This window comes from Pantherophis guttatus, chromosome 6 (genome assembly GCF_059756535.1).
Source record: "Pantherophis guttatus breed Tessera chromosome 6, ASM5975653v1, whole genome shotgun sequence".
Classification (NCBI taxonomy): domain Eukaryota; kingdom Metazoa; phylum Chordata; class Lepidosauria; order Squamata; family Colubridae; genus Pantherophis; species Pantherophis guttatus.
The window spans coordinates 42,043,171-42,066,033 of record NC_142068.1 but is presented as its reverse complement, the minus strand read 5'-3'; the positions used below and the strand labels follow the sequence as shown (position 1 = coordinate 42,066,033).

At 41.4% G+C, this 22,863-nt stretch overlaps 1 protein-coding gene across 17 annotated transcripts in view; it reads left to right on the top strand.

The window, feature by feature from the left end:
- The window catches only part of STAG1 (STAG1 cohesin complex component), a 192,791-nt gene that overhangs the window by 15,281 nt on the left and 154,647 nt on the right, over positions 1 to 22,863 (top strand). For 2 of the 17 annotated variants that reach the window (XM_087872161.1, XM_087872157.1), the window contains exon 4: positions 21,350 to 21,461. The exons of the other annotated variants lie outside the window; for them this stretch is intronic. The gene's annotated coding sequence lies outside the window, so the exon portion shown is untranslated. The remainder of the gene's footprint in view (positions 1 to 21,349; positions 21,462 to 22,863) is intronic. 17 annotated transcript variants of the gene reach the window in all.

Here is a 22,863-nt window from a genome sequence, read left to right as displayed (position 1 = left end):
CATTGGCCAGACATCTCTGAGTTCTTCCTGTGCGTGTCCAGTGTTACCTGTACGATATCCTGATACAGTCCTCCTCCGGCCCAGGCAAGAGAGGACCTGCGGATCACAATCCAGGTGCTACAGGACCACGAGTTCTCAATAAACAGACGAGCCAAACCGTAGATACCAACAAACAGTTTGCTCCATCTAGGAGCATTCATAGACACTGTCGTGCAAGGTGTACCTCTCCCAGGAGCGACAGATGAGCCTAAGGGACTTGGCAAGTCAAGTCAGAAGGGATTGTACAGTGCTCCTGGCCCTTCTCTCCCAGCTCTTGGGCAAGATGGTCTCATGCATTTCCATTGTGCCTTGGGCACGCCTGCATGCCAGATCCCTACAGTGGTTTCTCCTGCATTACCAACAGTCAGGCAGGAGCAATTCACCGGCCAAGGTCAGGTTTCCGTCGGGAGTGATCTGCTCCTTCCGGTGGTGGACTTCCCAGGCACTCTCAGTAGGGAGTCTGTTCAAGGAACCAAACCGCCTGATTGTTACTATCGATGCCAGCCTCTTTGGTTGGGGGGCCCATCTCCAGTCCAGGATGGTTCAGGGGTGGTGGACACAGGCAGACCTGGGCCACAATATAAACTGGCTGGAACTCAGGGCAGTTCACCTGGCCCTCAGGCGGTTCCAGAACATGGTGTTGAATAGACACGTCTTAATCCTGACAATGTGGCCACCAAGACCCATATAAACCACCAAGGAGGCACCCATTCCAGATCCCTCATGCAAGAGGCCGAACAACTAGGCCTCTGGGCGGAGAGACACCTGTCCTTCAGGGCAGAGCACATTTCAGGAGTGACAAATATGCGAGCGGACTGGCTCAGCAGGACCACAGTCAACCACTCGGAGTGGCGCCTGCACCCGACATTATTTGAGGAGCTGACGGATTGTTTCGGACTGCCAGCCATGAACCTGTTCACCACTCATGACAACACACAACTGCCCAGATTCTTCGAACCACTGAGATCGGTCACACTGCATTTCCTAACCTGCAAAGTGGCCTTCCTGGTAGCCATCACATTGATAGACGGATTTCAGAATTGGCGGCCCTTTTTGTCTGGAAGGACCTCTGTATTTTCCACCCTGACAGGGTAGTCTTGCGGCTGGAAATCTCCTTTGTTCCCAAGGTGAATTCCTGGTTCCATTGGGCTCCGGAATTCATACTGCCAGAGTTCTGCCCGAGTCCTGTACATGCCCTGGAGAAGAAGTGGCACACTTTGGACGTGAGGAAGGCCCTCCGCATGTACATTAAGAGGACTTCCTCGTTCAGGAAGACTGAGTCCCTCTTTGTGTCCTTCCAGCCCTCTACCCTGGGCAACAAGGTCACTCAGTCGACCATGGGCCGGTGGATACGGGCGTGCATCACCAAGGCATATGAGCTACAGGCTCTTCCTTTGCCTTGGCAGGTGACGGCCCATTCCACAAGTAGCGCAGCCACAGCAGCGGCATGGGCTACACAGGCCTCTCTTGAGGAGGTTTGTCGTGCAGCTACATGGTCCTCTCCATCCCCTTTCATTAAACATTATAAGTTGAACTCCTTCACTTTGGCTGAAGTGGCCTTTGGCAGGCGAGTCCTCCAGAGGGTCCACGCTGATCAGGGGACTCTGGAGTCCCCGGACTCAGGAGAAGGGGCGTTGGTCTTACCTGATACGCTCCTTCTCATTGGGTGGAGATAACATCCAATCCCACCCTGGGGACTGTCTGGTCCCGAGTCCAGAGGTGGATACCATTAGCAGTGAGACACGTCGATATGTCACTATGCCTTCGCCAAAAGCTGGGGACCGTTGGTAAGGAGGCATGTCCTTACAGCTCTGACAGACTCAGTCCAATCAGCTAGCAGATAAGGACAACCCATTCCTGGATGCTATCTCCACCCAACGAGAAGGAACATATTAGGTAAGACCAAAGCCCCATCTCAGCCAATGTATCTTACTTGATTTAGTTGAGTAGTCTAAACTAAGGAGGAGACAGTGGATGTATCTCAGAACAGTTTACTTGTTGCTGACACTACAAATGCATTATCAACCAGCTTGAGTACCTCACAAACTGCAAGGGATTTTTTCCATTCTATTTTGCTCAGTTGAATGACTGACTAGGTCAAAATGTGTTGCAGATAAGAGGTTGCCTTTGGAATAGCATTCATCCCTCATCATTCGTATGGAGTGTCATAAGTCTAGAAGCTCAGCTAAGGAATTAGTTTGATTACATTTCCAACAAATATTTGAAATTCTCTTATACATTATACAATTTATCTAGTGCCACATACCAATGATACATCATTTTATGAAAATCCTTTTTAAAATTATAATTCAATGTAAATTTCATCTCTTTCTTCTATATTTCTCCCATTTGTTCAATGTATATTTTATCTAAATTTTGCCCATTTTATCATGCAGTCTTTAATTTGTTCATCCTCTATTATTATTTTTTATTTTCAATAAGTTTACACATCTTATTAATAATATGGTCATAATTTGACCAGAATTCCACATAAAATTTAGTTTTACCCTTTTCAAATTCATAGTTGTTCTTACCCAAATTAAACATTTCCATTAGTTGAATGCAGGAAAACATATGGCATGTAAAATCTAACTCGCAAGTTTTATTTTATTTTTAAGTTAAATTCTCCTTAAGAAAAGTTCAGCAAATCAGCATAGGTTAACCATTTTTGTTTAACTATTATTTTCCTTCTGAGAAATGCTTCTTAGGGTGACAACCATAAAGGGATTTTAGGAGACAGTTTTGCTTTATCCCACATTCTCACCTTGAATTTATCATAAAGGTAAAGATTTCCCCTATCCAGTCATTTCTGACTCTAGAGGGTGGTACTCGTCTTTGTTTCTTAGCCAAGGGAGCCAGTGTTGTCTGAAGACATTTCCATGTTTATGTGGCCAGCAGGACTATATGCTGAGATGCCGGAATGCTGTTACCTTTCCACCAAAGTTGTACCTATTTATCTACTAGCATTTGCATGTTTTTGAATTGCTAGAAGGGCAGGATTTATCTCATCACAGATAATTATGCCATACAAATCTTAAGTCATATCCTTCTAATTTTCAATCTATTTCTCAAAGTCACTCAGTCTCTTATCCAAGCTAAACAACAAGCTTTAAAATATAGTTTCAAATTTTATAATCCTAGCCCTTCCCTCTTTCTTTAATATCATTTAATGTTAATTCTCAATTTCTTGCTTTGCCAAACAAATATAGAAATATATTTTTGCCATCACTTTAATGGTATGTCAGTCATCAGTTATAGGTATTGTCTGAAATAAAAAATAATGTTTTCAATAAAACATTAATCTTTATCACAGGTGCCCCCAACACAAGTGATGTTGAGCTAGCCATGCTCCCCCTGAGGTCAAACACAACCTTGATGTGGCCCTCAATGAAATCAAGTTTGACACCCCTGTTTTAGAGAGATCTGTACCATCAAAATGAGATCATTGAAAAAAACTCAGTTTAAGAGTCTCATTTTTATTTTTAAACCCATTGTCTCATCTTTCCTGATATCTCTATTCAAAACTTGAAGAATCAAAATAAATAACAAAAGAGACAAGGGACAAACTTTGTCTTATCCTCTTCTGAGAATTAATCACATGGTTTAGTCATTAACTATAATTCAAGCCCTTTGAGAGGTATATATCAACTTAATTCCATAAGAAAATTCTCACCATATCCATATGTTCCAGAATTTTAAATATATTGAATATAAATATTCAAAATATTTATGTAAAATCTGATAATCTGTCGGATCCTGATGTTCCTCTGTTTTAATGTTTTTATAGCTCCATAATTGATATAACACTATTCATAATTTGTCTTTGGGATTGTGAAAGTTTTGGTAAATTTTGTTCAAGATATTTATTAGTTCTTTTTCTGGGAAAATATCTTATGTTTTATACAAATTAGAGTAACAGTAAAAAAAATCCACTAATGTATGTCATTGAATTTTTGATATCGTTTTCTTTTCTCTTCCTTTATCAGTTTATATGCCAACTATTTCCCAGATTTATTCTCAGAATCAGAATTCTTCTTTCATATATTTCAACTTTGTCTTTATTTTTCTTACTGTTAGCATAGATAATTGCTGTTGTAGGAGTTTAATTTAGTGTTTAATAGTTGTCCCCTTCATGTATTACTACCTTGTCGTGGCGAAGGGGCTTGTGTAGCTCAATGAAGCTATGAGATATTCCGTGCAGGGACACCCAAGACGGACAGGTCATAGCAGGGAGTTCTGACAAAATGTGATCCACTGGAGAAGGAAATGGCAACCCACTCCAGTATCTTTGCCATGTAAACCCCATGGACGGTACCAAAAGAAAAAAGATATGACGCTGGAAGATGAGCCCCTCAGATCGGAAGGTGTCCAATATGCTAGTGGGGAAGAGCAGAGGGCAAGTACTAGTAGAGCCAGAAAGAGTGAAGCAACTGGTTCAAAGCCAAAAGGACGCTCAGCTGTGGATGCATCTGGTGGTAAAAGGAAAGTCTGATGCTGTAAAGATTTTTTCTCCATAGGAACCTGGAATGTAAGATCCATGAATCAAGGCAAGCTTGACATGGTCAAACAAGAGATGACAAGACTGAACATGGACATTTTAGGAATCAGCGAACTAAAATGGACAGGAATGGGTGGATTTAATTCATATGACCATCAGGTATACTATTGCGGGCAAGAATCCCTCAGAAGAAATGGAGTAGCCTTCATAATCAATAAAAGAGTAGGAAAAGCAATACTGGGATATAATCCCCAAAATGACAGAATGATCTCAGTTTGAATCCAAGGCAAACCATTCAATATCACAGTAATCCAAGTCTATGCTCCAGCCACTGGTGCTGAAGAGGATGAAATTGACCAGTTCTATGAAGCCCTACAGCACCTTATAGAATTAACACCAAAAAATGATGTCTTTATCATGGGGGATTGGAATGCTAAAGTAGGAAGCCAAAAGATAACTGGAATAACAGGCAAGTTTGGGCTTGGAATACAAAATGAAAAGGCACAGGCTGATAGAATTCTGTCAAGATAATATGATGGTCATAGCAAACTCTCTTTTCCAACAACCCAAGAGACGATTCTACACATGGACATCATCAGACGGTCAACACAGAAATCAGATGGACTATGTGCTCTGCAGCCAAATATGGATACAGTCAGTAAAGATACAGTCAGTAAAAACAAGACCAGGAGCTGACTGTGGCTCAGTTCATGAGCTTCTTGTTGCAAAATTTAGACTTAAATTGAAGAAAGTAGGGGAAAGCACTAGACCACTCAGCTATGAACTAAATCATATCCCTGATGAATATACGGTAGAGGTGACAAATAGATTTAAGGAATTATATCTGATAGACAGAGTGCCTAAAGAACTATGGACAGAGGTTCGCAACATTATACAAGAGGTAGCAACTAAAACCATCCCAAAGAAAAAGAAATGCAAGAAAGCAAAATGGTTGTCTGATGAAGCTTTGCAAATAGCTGAGGAAAGAAGGGAAGCAAAACGCAAGGGAGAAAGAGAAAGATACACCCAGTTGAATGCAGAATTCTAGAGAATAGGGAGGACCAGAGATCTCTTCAAGAAAATTGGAGATATGAAGGGAAAGTTTCATGCAAAGATGGGCATGATAAAAGACCAAAATGGCAGGGACCTAACAGAGGCAGAAGAAATTAAGAAGAGGTGGAAAAATTACACAAAAGAACTATACAAGAACGAGCTTAACATCCCTGATAACCACGATGGGGTGGTCACTGACCTTGAGCCAGACATCCTAGAATATGAAGTCAAATGGGCCTTAGGAAATCTGAGCAACAACAAAGCTAGTGGAGGAGACAGTATTCCAGCTGAGCTATTCAAAATCTTAAAAGACAATGCAGTAAAAGTCCTACACTCAATTTGCCAGCAATTTTGGAAAACTCAACAGTAGCCACAGGATTCGAAAAGGTCAGTTTACATTCCAATTCCAAAAAAAGGCAATGCCAAAGAATGTTCAAACTATCGCACCATTGCAGTCATTTCATATGCTAGTAAAGCTAGTACAGGCAGGATTTCGAAGAGGCAGAGGAACTAGAGATCAAATTGCCAACATACGCTGGATCATGGGGAAAGCTAGGGAGTTCCAGAAAAAGATCTATTTCTGCTTCATTGACTATGTTAAAGCCTTTGATTGTGTGGATCACAACAAATTGTGGCATATTCCTAAAGAGATGGGAGTACCAGACCATCTTATTTGTCTCTTGAGAAACCTATATGCGGGTCAAGAAACAACAGTGAGAACTGGACACGGAACCCCTGATTGGTTCAAAATTGGGAAAAGAGTCCGGCAAGGCTGTATACTGTCACCCTGCCTATTTAACTTATATGCAGAGCACATAATGAGAAAGGCGGGGCTAGGTGAATCAAAAGTTGGAATTAATATTGCTGGGAGAAATATCAACAACCTCAGATATGTAGATGATACCACTCTGATGGCAGAAAGTGAAGAGGAACTAAAGGGTCTCTTAATGTGGGTGAAGAAGGAGAGTGCAAAAGTTGGCTTGAAACTCAACATTAAGAAAACTAAGATCATGGCATCCAGCCCTCTCAATTTCCTGGCAAATATATGGGGAAGAAATGAAGGTAGTGACAGATTTTTTTTTCCTGGGCTCCAAGATCACCGCAAATGGGTACTGCAGCCAAGAAATTAAAAGACGCTTGCTCCTGGGGAGGAAAGCTATGGCAAACCTAGAGCGCATACTAAAAAGCAGAGATATCACCCTGCCAACAAAAGTGTGTATAGTCAAGGCTATGGTTTTCCCAGTTGCAATGTATGGATGTGAAATTTGGACCATAAGAAAGGCTGAACGCCAAAGAATTGAGGCCTTTGAACTATGGTGCTGGAGAAGACTCCTGCGAGTCCCTTGGACTGCAACAAGTCAGTCCTAGAGGAGATCAACCCTGACTGCTCATTTGAAGGCCAGATCCTGAAGATGAAACTCAAATATTTTGGCCACCTAATGAGAAGGAAGGACTCACTGGAGAAGAACCTAATGCTGGGAAAAATTGAGGGCAAAAGAAGAAGGGGACGGCAGAAAATGAGTTGGCTGGATGGAGTCACTGAAGCAGTAGGCATGATCTTAAATTGACTCCAGAGGATGGTAGAGGACAGGAAGGCCTGGAGGAACATTGTCCATGGGGTTGTGATGGGTCGGACATGACTTCGCAACTAACAACAACAACAAATAATAGTTGTATCTGTAGGTGTATTTTGTAAATCTTTCTTAATAATTTCAACTCACCTGTATTTTTTCCTCTCAGTTATGTTGAGTAAAAAAAATATCTCATCAATTTTTACTGGCATCCCAAACGGTCTTTAATTCTGTCTGTTATTTAGGTTATTGTCAAAGAATTCAACTAGTTTCTTCCTGCAATAATACACCACCCAGTCTTTTTGTAATAACTCTTCAGTTAATCTCCATTTAAAAGTTGTAGATTATCTCTTAAATATCAAATTGATAGGGTATGATACAGGATAGATACGATTTAAATCAACTCGATATTAATCACGATTTAAATCACTAGTAAAAAGGCTTGATTTAATTCAACTTGATTTGAATCATAATTTTTAAAGAGCAACTCTGTCCCACAGCGGCTTCTCCTCTGACCTGCTATTGACTCACCAGGTCCCATTCATTTTCATGGGACGGCTGGTGATGCGGCAGTGACACAACAAGGTGAGGGACATGGCAGGTAGCAGGTAAGCAGATGCCTGCTAACAGCCGCTGCTATGATGGATCTGAAATGCAGGTGCTCTTTAAAGGTAAGGAATCATTCTTGCTGGTAGTTAGAATCTTTAATATAATTTGTAAACAAAATGGTTTCGTGTTTAGCTTGCAAGTTTGGATTAACTGAATATACAGAATATACAGCCTCATGCTACATAACTTCCATTTCATGCTGAATAAACTAAATTATTAATGTATCTTAAACAGAAAACTATCTTTAGATAGATTTTTACTCCAAAAACATTTTATTAAAATAAATTTGATAAAAATATAAAACATCCAATTTAAACTAAAAAAAAATCTGATACAAATTTAAAAAATTCAATTTCTTAAATTTTATATTTCATCTTAAAATTTTGTAATCCAATTCAGGTTCTTAGCTGTGGCTTTCAAAGTAAAGTCCTCTTTCTCAGTATCTTTGGTCAATAAGAGTCTTTGTGAATCTTTGTCAGCAATCTGTTTGGTCCAATTCCTCCTTAAATTTTTTCAGAAAATCTTTAGCTTTTTAGACAGTCTATATCTTTGAGGTTCAAAAGTAAAAATTATTCCCTCCAGCTTATACCAGTGAAATGGAATCCTCCTCCGCTTCAGAATATCTGTAAGAAAAAAGTAATCTTCTCTCTTGCATAGGATCGTAATAGAAATCTCCTTTAAAACAATTACATCAGCATTATCAATCTTCAATCTTGCCTCAAAATAACATTGCAGAACCTGATCCCTTATTCTTTTCTTTAGAAAATGTACCAAAATATATCTTGCTATTTGTGTCATTGCAACAAAACTGTAATTTATGCAATAGACCTTTTCCAGATCTCCCTCCATCTGTTCTTTTTTCCAGCTCAATAAATCAGTTAATGCCCGAACAGGCTTTTCCCTTATAGTTTCAGAAGAGTCCTCTGGAATGGCCCTAAACCTCAAACAGAATTCCTTCTTTCGGAGTTCCGATATAGCCAAATTATTCAGCCCTTTCTCCATGCTATCATTAACTTGTTTATATTTCCCCCCTCCCTTCCCCCCTCCTATCCCAACCCCCACCCCCCTCCCCGGACTTCCCAGAATAAATGCAGGGTAAAAACATTTAACAAACCTTAATAAAACCCCCCACAAACTAGCTATCTATAGATTTATCTATCACTTGTACTTTCCTTGTTCAAAACAAAATATAACTTTTCTTGTTTAAAGGTAGTTAATCCTAGTTAATTCAACAATAAACAAACAATTTAAAGCCCTTGAAAATATATTGAGAGATCTATAACCTTAAATTTAACATCCAAAAGAGTTTCTCTTTTAATCCATTACTTAAAGTAATTTTTAGATATAATCCTCCAATCATAACCATATATCCTTAACCACGTTTATATAACAGTTGAAACATCCAGTCATAAATAAAAAATTTTCCAAAACCAAACAAATCATATCCTTAATAAAAATTAATCATGTCTTGAATACCAATACAATCACCTCCACAGAATAACATTAATGTATATAACCTTAAATTTCCAAAATAAAATTTCTTTTTTAACCTAAGATCAACTTTAAATCATAAAAATCCGTTTTTATAATCCATCTAATCATAGGTAAAAATTCACATTTATATAGCAGTTGAAACATCCAGTCATAAGTAAAAAAAAAAAAAAAAAAAAAAAAATTAAAATCTTGAATACCAATACAATCATTCACCATGTTATCCTGCCTAACAAAGAGGAATAAAGTTCTTCTACTTCCATTTCCCCCTGGTTTTTTTCCGAGCCTTCTTCTTCCGCTTTATTCCACCATCTTTTATTTTTACAAGCTTTTGTGTATTCAACTGTAATTTTATCTTCCAATCCTATGCAGCTCGCAAAGTAGTTCCTTTTAAGAAACACATCTCTTTAATTAGGATTAAAAGTCCATTTTTTAAAAGAAATTGTAATGTTCCATTTTTAATCCTTCTTGATATCTTGAAAATCCAAGCTTCTCCCAGCACTTTTCCTCTCATCTGCATCAAGACCTCTGGATAGATCTCTCTCCATATCTCTGGATTAACCTCCTTCAAGCCCATCAGCTTATTCATAGTTTGGAAAACATCCTTTCCATGTTCCTCAGGCGTTTTTGCTTGAATTCCTCTTTCAACATTACATCTTTGTTATCAATTAGAGTAATAAACTTCTCAAAGATCTCATCCAGTCTTTCCATAAATGATTTTTGCCATGCTTCCCAAAAATCCACTGTCAGTATTTGTACACTTGCTGAATTATGTGCTGAGAAACCTCCATTCTCTTCAAAAATCTTTGCCTCTGCCATCTTTTCTTATGCTGCAAACTTCATTCAGCAAAGCTTCAAAGTACTGACAGCTATAACAACCTTAACAAGCGCAAACAAGCTTTAACAATCACTTTCTTCTTAGACTTCCGTTCTCTATCAGCGCCATTTTGGATCTCTTTAAAACTTCCATTCAAATATGAAAGAACTCATTCATCAGAGTTAAAGGAAAGAAAAATACTTGCGAGAACCTCTCCTGTTTTGTTCTGCCTGTGTAAAGATCGATCCTTGAAATCACTTGTTTCGCAGGGATGGTCGCAGGCGCCTTGATCCGTCAGAGACGGAATCCCGAGTCTGGAGCTGCTTTCCAGGCGTTTGGGGAGCCCTCACCCTCTGCACCTCCAGGATTAATCCTGGAGGTTTTGGGGGGCTCTACCCTATTCACCTGAGCACTCACCTCCCCCTCTTTGCCCGAGGGGGAAGTTCCAGCCGCCAAGACAGCTGATTTACGCTGTTTTGGCGGTTTTACAGATCCCGGGAGTAAGAGTTCACAAAGGAGCTGCAGCGGTGCCGGCGGTGCCAGCGGAAATCCAACTTGTTTAATTTTCCCTGAAATCTTGTCCAGTCCAGTTTTTTCCTCAAAGTCTCAAAGTTAACTTCTAAAGATTGTGTTAATGTTTTACCTAAATCATCACACAACACTTTAATGAGGGAAATGAAATATGCTGCTCATCTCCAGATCTGGTATCTCTTAAATATAGCCATGGTGTCTAGCACTCTGTTAGTAAAAAAAAATAATAGCAACTCTTTGTTTATAAATCTAACCAATTGGTGGCAAGATTAATTAAAAAAACAGGGAATGCCAATATAAAGCTTCAGATTGTAATTCTGTAGTGCGAAGTTTTCATCTTTCAATCTGTTTTTAGTCTCTTATTCCCAAATTTTTGTGGATTAGGCAAATGCCTATAAGGATTTCCAATGTCTTGCGCTCTTGAACACAGCTCAAGAAATTAAAAAAAACTTCAGAGAGAGATACTTATCTGATTCAAAGAAAGACTTTCATTAACTGTACAGAAGAATAAATACAAAAGGTGATTTAAAAATGAGTAATGCTGGTTCTAGTGTCCATAGTTTTGGTTATGTTGCAGCTGTGGGCTTGCTGAAGATCTCCAATCCTCCTCCACTTCAACTCACAGGGTGATTGAGGAAACCTCAGTTTCCACAATCTACTTATAAGCAGCTACAATCTGAGACTCAGATGGGTTAATTCCTCCTTCAGTCTTTAAGGAAGAAAGAATTTCCCCTGTTGTGCAGGAAGGAAAAGGAACTGGGATGTGGTCTCCGAAATCATTAGAGGCATCTAAACTGCCATTTTCCACACTGGAAGTTTAATGCATAAACTTCTGTTAAGCATGTTACATCACCATCATCGTTATTTTCACTCATTGCATAGAATGTTGAATAATTTTTGATTCTCTATTGAAGAGCTTCCTGTAATAGATTTTATGGTACAGGTAGTCCTTGACTTACAACCATTCATTTAGTAACTGAAGTGACAATGGCACTGAAAAAAAGCAATTTATGACTATATTTCACATTTATGACTGCAGCATGTCCATGGTCACCTGATCAGAATTCAGCTACTTGGTAGTTGGCATGTATTTATTATGGTTGTTGTGTCCTGGGGTCATGTGATTTTCTTTTGCAACCTTCTGACAAACAAAATCATTGGGGAAACCATATTCACTTAACAACCATGTTATTAACTTAAATCCAGTGATTCACTTAATAACTGTTGCAAGAAAGATTGTATAATGGAGCAAAATTCACTTTTAACAACTGTTTTGCTTAGCATAGAAATTGGGACCTCAGTTGTGGTGGTATATTTAGGATTACCTGTAATCAATTGACTCAACTTTAATAATTATTACAGGTAGTCCTCGACTTAGATCATAATTGAGCCCAAAATTTCTCAACATTTGTTAAGTGAGTTTGCCCCATTTTACGACATTTCTGGCTACAGTTAAGTGAATCATTGAAAAGTTAGTAATTGGGTTGTTAAGTGAATCTGCTTCCCTATTGACTTTGCTTTTCAAAAGATCACAACAGGTGATCCCATGACTTGAGACACAGGAAGGTTATAAATATGAACCAGTTGCCAAGCATATGAATTTTGATCACATGATCATGGGGAGGCTGCAAATATTGTAACTGAAAAATAGTCATAAGTCACTTTTTCCAGTGACATTGTAACTTTGAACGATCATTAAGTGAACTGTTGTAAGTTGGGGACTACCTGTATTTTCATCACTGATCAATATATGTCCTCCCTCCCCTCTGATATCATTTACCACTGGAAATAATGTTATATTGATAATAATTAACATTTTTGATATTTCAAAAAAAAACAAAAACAAACCAGTGACCAATATAGCTACCTTTCTTTTCAATAACAGCCATAAGCTTTCCATTCATGGAGTCTGTCAGTTTCTTGATCTGTTGATGATTAATTTTTTGTGCAGCAGCAATCACAGCCTCCCAAACACTGTTCAGAGAGATGTACTATTCTCCAGTGTGTTGAGCAGAGATTACAAAGAATAGGTTAACTACACCTTTCTGCCCAGAGACTGAGTCCTTTTAAACTTTGCAGCCATGCCTCTGTTGACTGTGTCCCAGTTTTGACTCAGTCTAAGCCCAAGAGAGACGCATCTTAAGAAGAGCTCCTCAGAGCAAAAAGGCAGAGTTAAATTCTTTGGATTCTCAGTGGTTTTTCGGCAACAACAAGGTTTTCAGAATAGTAATACAGTCACCGCTGCAACCAGCTGTTTGGCGTGAGAATAGCACAGATTTAGTAACAATCATTTGTCTTTCGGAGAGTAGCATAGTTTTCGGGTGAGCAATGCAGCAGATTCACGATATTGCCACTGCAGTGATCAGCTGTTTTTCAGAAAATGAGCCACCCCAACAACTCAGCTGGCTACCCTGGTCTGACCAGCACAGCTGCTGCAACGGTCTGGCTGGCTTCCCGTTTGATCAGCACAGCCGCCATGACAACTCGGTTGGCTTCCCGTTTGATTGGCACAGCCACTGCAACAACTCTCTAACTGGCACAGCTGATAGAGCAATGTGGCTGGCATCTTCGTTCCGTCCAGCGCCCCTGCCATCTTCCAGCTTATTCAAACAGAGCTGACATTTGTTGGGCTTTTCAGCGGCAGACGCCCTGGCGCCTCCCCAGAAGGGGACCGGAAAGCCTCCAATACAGCAGGAGAAACAAAGTATGGAGGATACTGCTGCCTCAGAGAACCATGAAGTGGCTCACGTGAGTGGGAAAGAAAGACCTCCCCCCCCAGTACAGTCCCATTTTAACCAGAGAGGTCCCTCAGCATCAAGAGCAGGCAGTAGTAGAGTGGCTGCCCAAATAAGGGCAAAAGCCCTGCATTCCGGAAAAGCCTCTAATGCTGAAGACGCCAAAAAGCTTTGGAGAAAGAGATCTCTTAAGGCTGAGAGGCAAACTGAGCAGTGAAGATAGACAGATCTTCCCGGGGGAGATGCCATCACTTTCCATTCATTGCCTGATCTAACCAGGAAACAGGAGACACTGAGCTCCCAGACTCTGTCACCAGAGGTCACCAGAGAACAATCTCTACTGCTACCTTTCATAAAAGGCAGCAAGGAGGATCCTTTGTGCCACAGTCAAATACTTCCAGCAGCGAATCATTGGGAGCCTCGGGGGGCTACATTTACCCTCAAAGCACCAGGGCTCTGCCCAGGAGAGAACCAAGGACCGGAGATTTCTGAGCAAATAAAACTCCTGATCTCCATAATGCAGGGGATTGCTGCAGCATTGCAACAAGGAAATCAAACTGATTCTGAGGCATCAGACTCATCCCTAGAGCACAGTCAACACCTGACATCTCAGCTTCATGCAGACTTGGCGAACCTTAGGGACCCTCACTCCCCCATTTCATCCCTACAGAGTAGGGATTGGTTTTCAGGATAGAAAGACCAGAGAGAGCTAATACTCTCAGAGGATGAAGGGTTAGTTCCTGGCCCCCTCCGGCTTTCACAGGACTTTTTCCCCCAGCCCTCTTTAAATCCCTCCTGTTTAAAGCCAAGATCACAGCTCACATGGGAGCTGAGTCAAGTACAACAGGGCCAGCATTGGAGTTACCAGATTCAAATGAGTTCCTCTTTACAGAGCCAACAGCGGAAAGTGAGAAGATCCCTTCACCCCAATTGTTCCATGATGTGGTCCGGTTCACCCAAGAGCTTAGGCAAACCCAAGTGGGAATGACAAGAAATGTTATAATGTTCTTCCAGAATTCGCTGATCCTGTGGCAGCCTTAAGATTCTCTACTCTCCTGTCTCAAGACACGGCGGACGCTCTGAAGACAGAGGATAGAAGGGCTGAACTGACCCTTCGAAGGGCTTATCAGGTGGTGGCTGGGCAGTAAAGGCAACAACTACTGCTTCCTTCTTCAATAGAGTCTCCTTACTCTGGTTTCACCAGATGCAAATGAGAGCTTCACCTGATGACCAATGCCTCCAACAGGACATCAACAAATTGATAGCGACGGAATTTTTGGCTGATACCACCCTAGATGTAGCCAAATTTGCTTCCAGGGCTATTGCATCATTGGTAACGGGCCGCCATCTACTGTGGCTTCATCACTGGCAGGTGGACACAAAATATAAATGAAGGCTAGGCTCTGCACCCTTCAACTGTGGCAAGCTGTTTAGGAAGGCCTTAGAGCCCATCTTAGTGGAAACCAAAGGCAGGCGAAAGCTCCTGCCTTCCCTATACAGGCAAGCTGAACAATGCCCCCACCTTATTTTTGCAGGCCTTCCTTTCGGCCAACAGACACAGGATTGGGCTACTCCCAGAGGACATGCCCACACAGAGCTGATCGCCAATCCGGATAGAACCTGATTTCAGGATAGAAACAGACAACAATCCCAGAATAAGAGACCATTTTGTAGCTCTGGAGGTTGACCCTTCTGTTGCTAAAAGTAACCCCAGGTCCAACTCTCCCATTGGTGGCCGCCTAGGGCTATTTGCAAATCAATGGGAAGCAACCAAAGCAAACACCTGGGTCCTAAACACAGTGAGACTAGGCCTCACGCTTGAATTTCTCTCCACACACCCCGAGATTCTTCATACGTTGCCCCATATCAAGAAACAACACAAAAAGGTCTCATGGAGGCAGCAATCCAACACCTATTGGACATTCAGGCTATCCAGCCGGCGGACCAACGGGCAGGGATTCTACTCCATCCTATTTGTAGTCCCAAAGTCCTCGGGGTGGTGGTGATGGAGAGCGATTCTGGATCTAAAAAGGTTAAACAACCATCTGATCTACAAGAGGTTCAAGATGCAGTCTCTTCAGTCCATCCTGGAGAGCATCCAGGAGGACAACTTCTTAACATCTATAGATCTGATGGAGGCATACCATCAAGTGCCTATCCTACCGTCCCACCACCGGTTCATCTGGTTGTACTACGCAGGACAGCACTATCAGTACGGAGCCCTACCGTCTTCAGCACCCAAGGTTTTCACCAAAATACTGGTGGCACTGGCAGCCCACGTCAGGGCGATCCCAATCCACATCCAGTGTTACCTGGACGACGTCTTAATCGAGTCCTCCTCCCAACTTTGGATGGCAGAGGACTTGCAAATTACAATCTGGGTCCTTCAGAATTATGGATTTTCAATCAATTACGAGAAGAGTCATCTGACTCCTTTCACCCATTTACCACACCTGGGGGTAATCATAGATACCTCATTATGTGAGATCTACCTATCGCAGGAACGTCAGGACAGCATAAAAGCATTGACATATTGGATCCAAGCGATCCGGTCAGTTCCACTGGTCCTTCTCTCACAGTTTCTGGGCAAGATGGTATCTTGCATTGCAATCGTTTCCTGGGCACGGCTACATGTCAGGACCTTGCAGTGGTTCCTCCTACCCTTCCGAAGGTCCAGCAAGAGCAACTCACCCACCAAAATTTGGGTTCCACACAAGGTACTCCACTCCTTCCAGTAGTGGATGTCACGGTCCATGACAAAGGGATGTGGCTTCAAGGAGTCCAGCCCCCTGACTATCACCACAGACGCCAGTCTCTTTGGTTGGGGAGCTCACTTTCAATCACAGATGGCACAGGGACAGTGATCACAGGATGATCTGACAAACAACATCAACTGGCTGGAGCTCAGGGCAGTCCATCTGGCCCTCATATCATTCCAGGAAAAAGATCTCTGGCCATCACGTTCTCATTCTGACGGACAAGGTAGCCGGCAAGGCCCACATCAGTCGTCAAGGGGGCACCCATTCCAGACCCTTCATGTGAGAGGCAAAGGAATTGGGTCTCTGGGCAGAGAAGCATTTTCTCTCCATCAGGGCAGAACACATCTCGGGGCCAACAAATGTACAGTCAGACTGGCTCAGCAAGACCACAGTCAAGCACTCAGTGGCGACTGCATCCAGACCTGTTCAGAGAGCTTTCAGAACAGTTTGGGATTCCGGTCCAGGACCTGTTTGGTTTTTTTTGGTTTATTATTATTTGATTTATATTTGATTTATATACAGTTCTACTCCCGAAGGACCTGTTTGCTATCCCATTAAACAGTCAATTGACAAGATTTTACTCCAGGTTTGCAACACTGGGGGCGGAGGGGACCAATGCACTCCACACTCCATGGCCTCGAGGTCTCTTATATGCCTTTCCCCCTCTTCCCCTGGTCCCAGGGGTAATCAGGAAGGTGTTGGCGGAGAAGGCAGAGTTATTGGTCCTGGTTCCACACTGGGCCAGACAACCGTGGTTTGCAGATTTGGTCAGTCTGTCTAGATCCAGGCCATGGAGGATTTCTCAGGACAGAATATCCCTCAGTCAGGGAGCCCTACTCAACCCAGAACCACAATGGCTCCAACTGACTGTATGGCATTTGAGCGGAGGGTTCTGAGACATCGCAAGTTCTCAACCAGAGTGATCCGGACAATCCAGGCCTGTAGGAGGCCATCAACCAACAGAATCTATGACTCGACTTGAAAGACCTTCTATAGCTGGTGCTCCAAGGACAGCATTAATCCCACCTCTGTATCCGTTGCCCAGATCCTGGAATTTCTTCAGGATGGGCTGGACAGGGGCCTATCCCCCAACACCATTCGCAGACAGGTGGCAGCTCTGTCGCTGGTGTTGTCATGTGGGGATCTGGAGTCCCTCACACATCACCCTATTGTATGCAGCTTCATTAAGGGAGCAACCAACTTAAAGCCACTGGTGGTACACAGATATCCCAGCTGAGGCTTGCCCAAGGGCCTGCAGGCAGTCTCCTTGGCTCCCTTCGAGCCGTTACGGATGGCCAGCCTGCATTTCTTCACCTGCAAGGTAGCCTTCCTTGTGGCTATTACCTCAGTTAGACGGATTTCGGAACTGGTGGTCCTCTCCATTTATTTTATTTGTTTTAATTTGTATACTGCCCTTCTCCAGCAGGACTCAGGGCGGTGAACAGCCAGAATAAAGACAGAACATACAAAATTTAAAAACAGTTTAAAATAATTAAATATTTTTGGCCGCAATTTAAAACAAACCCAATTAAAATCAGTTAAATTTAACCAAAAACACTGGGATCAAGCCAGCCCGGCTAGGTGAAATAAATAAGTTTTCAGGGCCTGACGAAAAGTCCGGAGGTCTGGTATTGTACGTATCTCTGGGGGGAGGTTGTTCCAGAGGGTGGGCGCCACCACAGAGAAGGCTCTCCCCCTGGGGGTCGCCAGCCGACACTGTCTGGCGGACGGCACCCTGAGGAGGCCCTCTCTGTGCGAGCGTACTGGCCGGTGGGAGGCTATTGGTGGCAGAAGGCGGTCTCGTAGATACCCCGGCCCTAAGCCATGGAGCGCTTAGGCTAAGGGGGGGCCTGTGTGTATTTCATTCAAACAGGGTGGTTCTGCGGCTAGATCCCTCCTTTCTCCCCAAGGTTAATTCCTTGTTTCACAAGGTACAGGAAATCATTTTGCCAGACTTCTGTCCAGGCCCAACTCATGCCTTAGAAAAGAAATGGCATACCTTGGATGTCAGGAGGGTCCTCCGAATCTACATAAAAAAAAACCAGCTTTCAGGAAAACAGTCTCTATTCGTGTCATTCCAGCCTTCTACATTGGGTAACAAGGTCACGGCATCGACAGTGGGTCGGTGGATAAGGGCATGCATTGCCAAAGCATATGAGCTTCATGTTCTTCTGTTGCCCCAGTGAGTGACTGCCCACTCTACCATGAGCGTGGCCACTACGGCAGCATGGGTGACACAGGCCTCCCTTGAGGAAGTCTGTAAGACTTCCTCAAGGAAGTCTGTAAGACCTGGTCCTCGCCGTCCCCATTCATCAGACACTACAAGCTGGACACTTTTGCTTTGGCTGAAGCGGCCTTCGGCAGATGGGTTCTCAAAAAGGTACACTCAGACCTGGAGACTCGGGATCAGACCGCGGCCCACCCTTAGGGCAAGCTGGCTTTGGTATGTGAGAGACGTGGCTACAAAGTTTAAAAAGACTCAGTCTCTGGACAGAAAGGTGGAATTAACCCATTCTTTGGATTGGAGCGTAAGACCAGCGCCCCTTTTCCTTCATCGTAAATCTCCCATTTAAGAAGGACCCACAAGTTCTCATTTAGGTCAGGTGAGGAAGGGGGCCATGTCATTATTCTTTCATTTTTAAGGCCTTTACTGGCCTTAACTCAGTGGAGTACTTTGATGGAGCATTGTCCTGCATTGTTCTGCATAAAAATCATGGTCTTGAAAAATGCAGACTTTTTCCTGTACCACTGCTTGAAAGTGTCTTCTAAAAACTGGCAGTAGGTTTGGGAGTTCATTTTGAGTCCATCTTCAATCCAAAAAGTCCAACTAGCGTAAGATAGACTGTCTACAAATGGAGAAAGTTTAGCACTGTTGCTACTCTCCCTAGACGTGGTCGTCCTGTAAAAATGACTGCAAGAGCACAGTGCAGAATGCTTCATGAGGTAAAGAAGAATCCTAGAGTGTCAGCTAAAGACCTACAGAAATCTCTGGCACATGCTAACATTTTTGTTGACACATCTACAATAAGGAAAACATTAAACAAGAATGGAGTACATGGGAGGACACCACGGAGGAAGCCATTGCTATCCAAAAAAAATATTGCAGCACGTTTGAAGTTTGCAAAAGATCACCTGGATGTTCCACAGCACTACTGGCAAAATATACTGTGGACAGATGAAACCAAAATTGAATTGTTTGGGAAGAGCACACAACACTATGTGTGGAGAAAAAAAGGCACAGCATACCAACATCAAAACCTCATCCCCAATGTAAAACATGGCGGAGGGAGCACAATGGTTTGGGGCTGCTTTGCTGCCTCAGGGCCTGGACGGATTGTTGTCATTGATGGGAAAATAAATTCCAGAGTTTATCAAGACATTTTGCAGGAAAACATACGACCATCTGTCCGCCAACTGAAGCTCCGCAGAGGATGGGTGATGCAACAGGACAATGACCCAAAGCATACAAGTAATTCAACAAAAAAATGGCTTCAACAGCAGAGAATATGCATTCTGGAGTGGCCCAGTCAGAGTCCTGACCTCAACCCGATTGAAATGCTGTGGCATGACCTTAAGAGAGCGATTCACACCAGACATCCCAAGAATATTGCTACACTGAAACAGTTTTGTGAAGAGGAGTGGTCCAAAATTACTCCAGATCGTTGTGCAGGTCTGATTTGCAACTACAGAAAACGTTTGGTTGAGGTTATTGCTGCCAAAGGAGGGCCAACCAGTTATTAAGTCCAAAGGTTCACATACTTTTTCCTCCCTGCACTGTGAATGTTTACATGTTATGTTCAATTAAACCATGGCAACATCTAATGTTTGTGTAGTAGTATTTTAAGCAGACTGTGTTTTTCTATTGTTGTGACTTAGATGAAGTTCAGAGCACATTTTATGACCAATTCATGCACAACTCCACGTAATCCCAAGGGGTTCACATACTCTTTCTTGCAACTGTATGTGTATATACTTTCATTGGAGAGGAGCATTCATTTAGATTGACAAGGAGAAAAAATTGAACAGCGCAAGTAATTTTTGAATGGGTTTATTATTTTTAATATAGAGCTGCTGTGGCGCAGCAGTTAGAATGCAGTACTGCAGGCTACTTCTGCTGATCACCAGCTGCCAGTAGTTTGGCAGTTCGGTTCTTACCGGCTCAAGGTTGACTCAGCCTTCCATCCTTCCGAGGTCGGTAAAATGAGGACCCAGATTGTTGGGAGCAATATGCTGAGACTGTAAACCACTTAGAGAGGCTGTAAAGCACTGTGAAGCGGTATATAAGTCTAAGTGCTATGCTATTGCTATTTAATGTCTGAAATTCCCTTGAGCAGGAGAAAACAACTTAATATTCATGGTTGTCTTTTGGGGAAATGCCAACTGAAGGAAAACATTCATTTGGAATTATGCAGAACACTTCTTTGTAGTTTGTAGAAGTTTATACAGTAAAGTTGGGTTTATTATAGATTTATGAATTCTATACATTTACATTCCGATCTGTGTTATGTAAATTGTACTGCTTGAAAAATGGAGCTGGTATTCATTATTTTCAGCAGATACTTAGTTCTTCTGTTCTGCTTTATTAAAGCATTTTCCCCTGTGATTAGTTTTGTATTGTGAAACCACACATAGTGTGTTGTGAACTTTGAGTATGATTTACATACAAGAAAATAACAACTTGCTGAGTGTTTGTATACATATATGTATGTATATGTATATAGTTCCATCTGTTTCATTGCCTTAATAGTGCCTAATGGTACATACTATTTTTGAAAACTATAATCCAGAGAGCATATTATTGGTGTGTTAGCTTTATTTAAAACTAATGCATAGTTCTGATTATATTATGTGCAGAAGTTTGAGATACATGTATGTCAAATGTTCATTTACCAGAGTGCAAGGAAAAAAAACTTTAAATATTTTTTTTGTGTTTGAGTTTATCAGTTTAATTAATATTTTTATTCATTTTTAAACCATTGCTGTGTGATATGGAATTAATACTATGTTTTTATTTTTTTCCTAGCATAGTTACTTAAATATTACTGTTTGGGAGATGGGGAAAATCATAATAGCTTATCTGCTGCACTGTATTTTTTTTTTTTAGTATATATTCCAACTCTTTAAAATTCCAAACTTTAACAACATACTGTTCTCATTACAAAGAATTATGCAAATGAAAAATGCTGCTCATGGTCTTAGTTTAAAGTTCTTCTAATAATGTATCAAAAATAATCTTCTTTATACAGGTAATCCTCAATTTACAACCATTCATTCGGCGACTGTTATGATAGTGCTGCAGAAAAATGGACCTACCACCTATGCCTGAAGTTATAGCCATTGCAGCATCCCTACTGTCAGGTGATTAAAATTCAGGCATTTGGCAGCCTGTCTGTTGTTAGGATGGCAGAATGCTGCAGCTCCCTACTGGGTTATCTTTTGCTTCCCCCCAATCTGTGATGGTAGGGCTGGGGTTGAAGTAGTGGCCTTGGGCCTTCAGCAGCCTCAGCAGTTTCCATGTCCTGTAGGACTTTATTTGAGCATCAGGGCTGCAGGTGCCACGAAGAAATGCTGCCTCAAGCCCCTTGAAACCAACAGATAGATTAAGTGACAATCTTTTCTGTTGTACTATGTGGCTCAAAACCTTGCTTCAACAAGGATAATATTCTGAATCAGAGATAAGAATTTCATGTTTTCAGAGATGCCTTAGCAAGGAAAAAGAAGAGTGTTGCTTCAGCAGTTATATTGCAGCTGAATAGCTGTATAGGGAGAGTTGGTTTTCCACTTTTCATGGTTTGTCATTAAGGCGATAATCCACAGCAAATGAGAGCTAAATTAATTGTAACATATGTCTTTCTTGTACATTACTTTCTCTGGCGGTCTCTTAAGCAAGAAAGTTTAAAAAGAAGTTGCCTGCACATTTGTCAGAGGAATATTACATGATCATTGTCATGTAATTTTTGTGATGTTATCCTGTACTTGTATTTATGGTAACAAGGCTGCAATAGAAATTTCTGGTTAAAAGAAAATAGGAGCAGAAGAACACAAATTACATAAAGGTAGCCCATACTTCCTAATTTAGGCTATATGTTAAACAGAAATTATGAAGAGAGCATTCATTACAGTGCCTGTTTTATGAGAGATTACTATATATAGACAACAATGTTTTTGGCTACTTCTATAATTAATTCATCTCTGACTCATCAGATTATGATCCCTTCCCTCCAGTCCATAATAGAACGTGTATGCTTTGACAATTATTTGGAACAAGTGTTTGATGTCTCATAGGAAGATTCCATTGCTTTAAGAGAAACAATAACACACATTTATTTTGAGTTTTCAGTAGAATAAAGCAACATCATTTTTCAGGCTTATATTGAAACCTGAAAAAAGGTTTCATGCTTTAATAAGCAGAAATGCTATGCTTGTGTGAAGTCTAAAGAGTCTTACTCCAAATCATTTTCAAAATGTGCACAGCACTAATGCATCTATGCACCTTTTTCCTAGAGTAGTTTGTAAGGTGTTAAACAGATTCATTTTGCTAGCCTACTGGAAAACCTTGAAGAATAATTGATAAAAATGAATAGAAGTTATTTTATTTTAAACCAGTCTTTGTTTCATTGTGATTTTACAGTAGTATTTCTAATATTTTGTGTTTTTAGTTTTGCTATTTAATTTTAATTCTCCATCTTTAATTATTCATTCTGAGATAATCATTGTCATTGGCTGCTGAATAAATAATATGGATGTAAACATCTTTTTA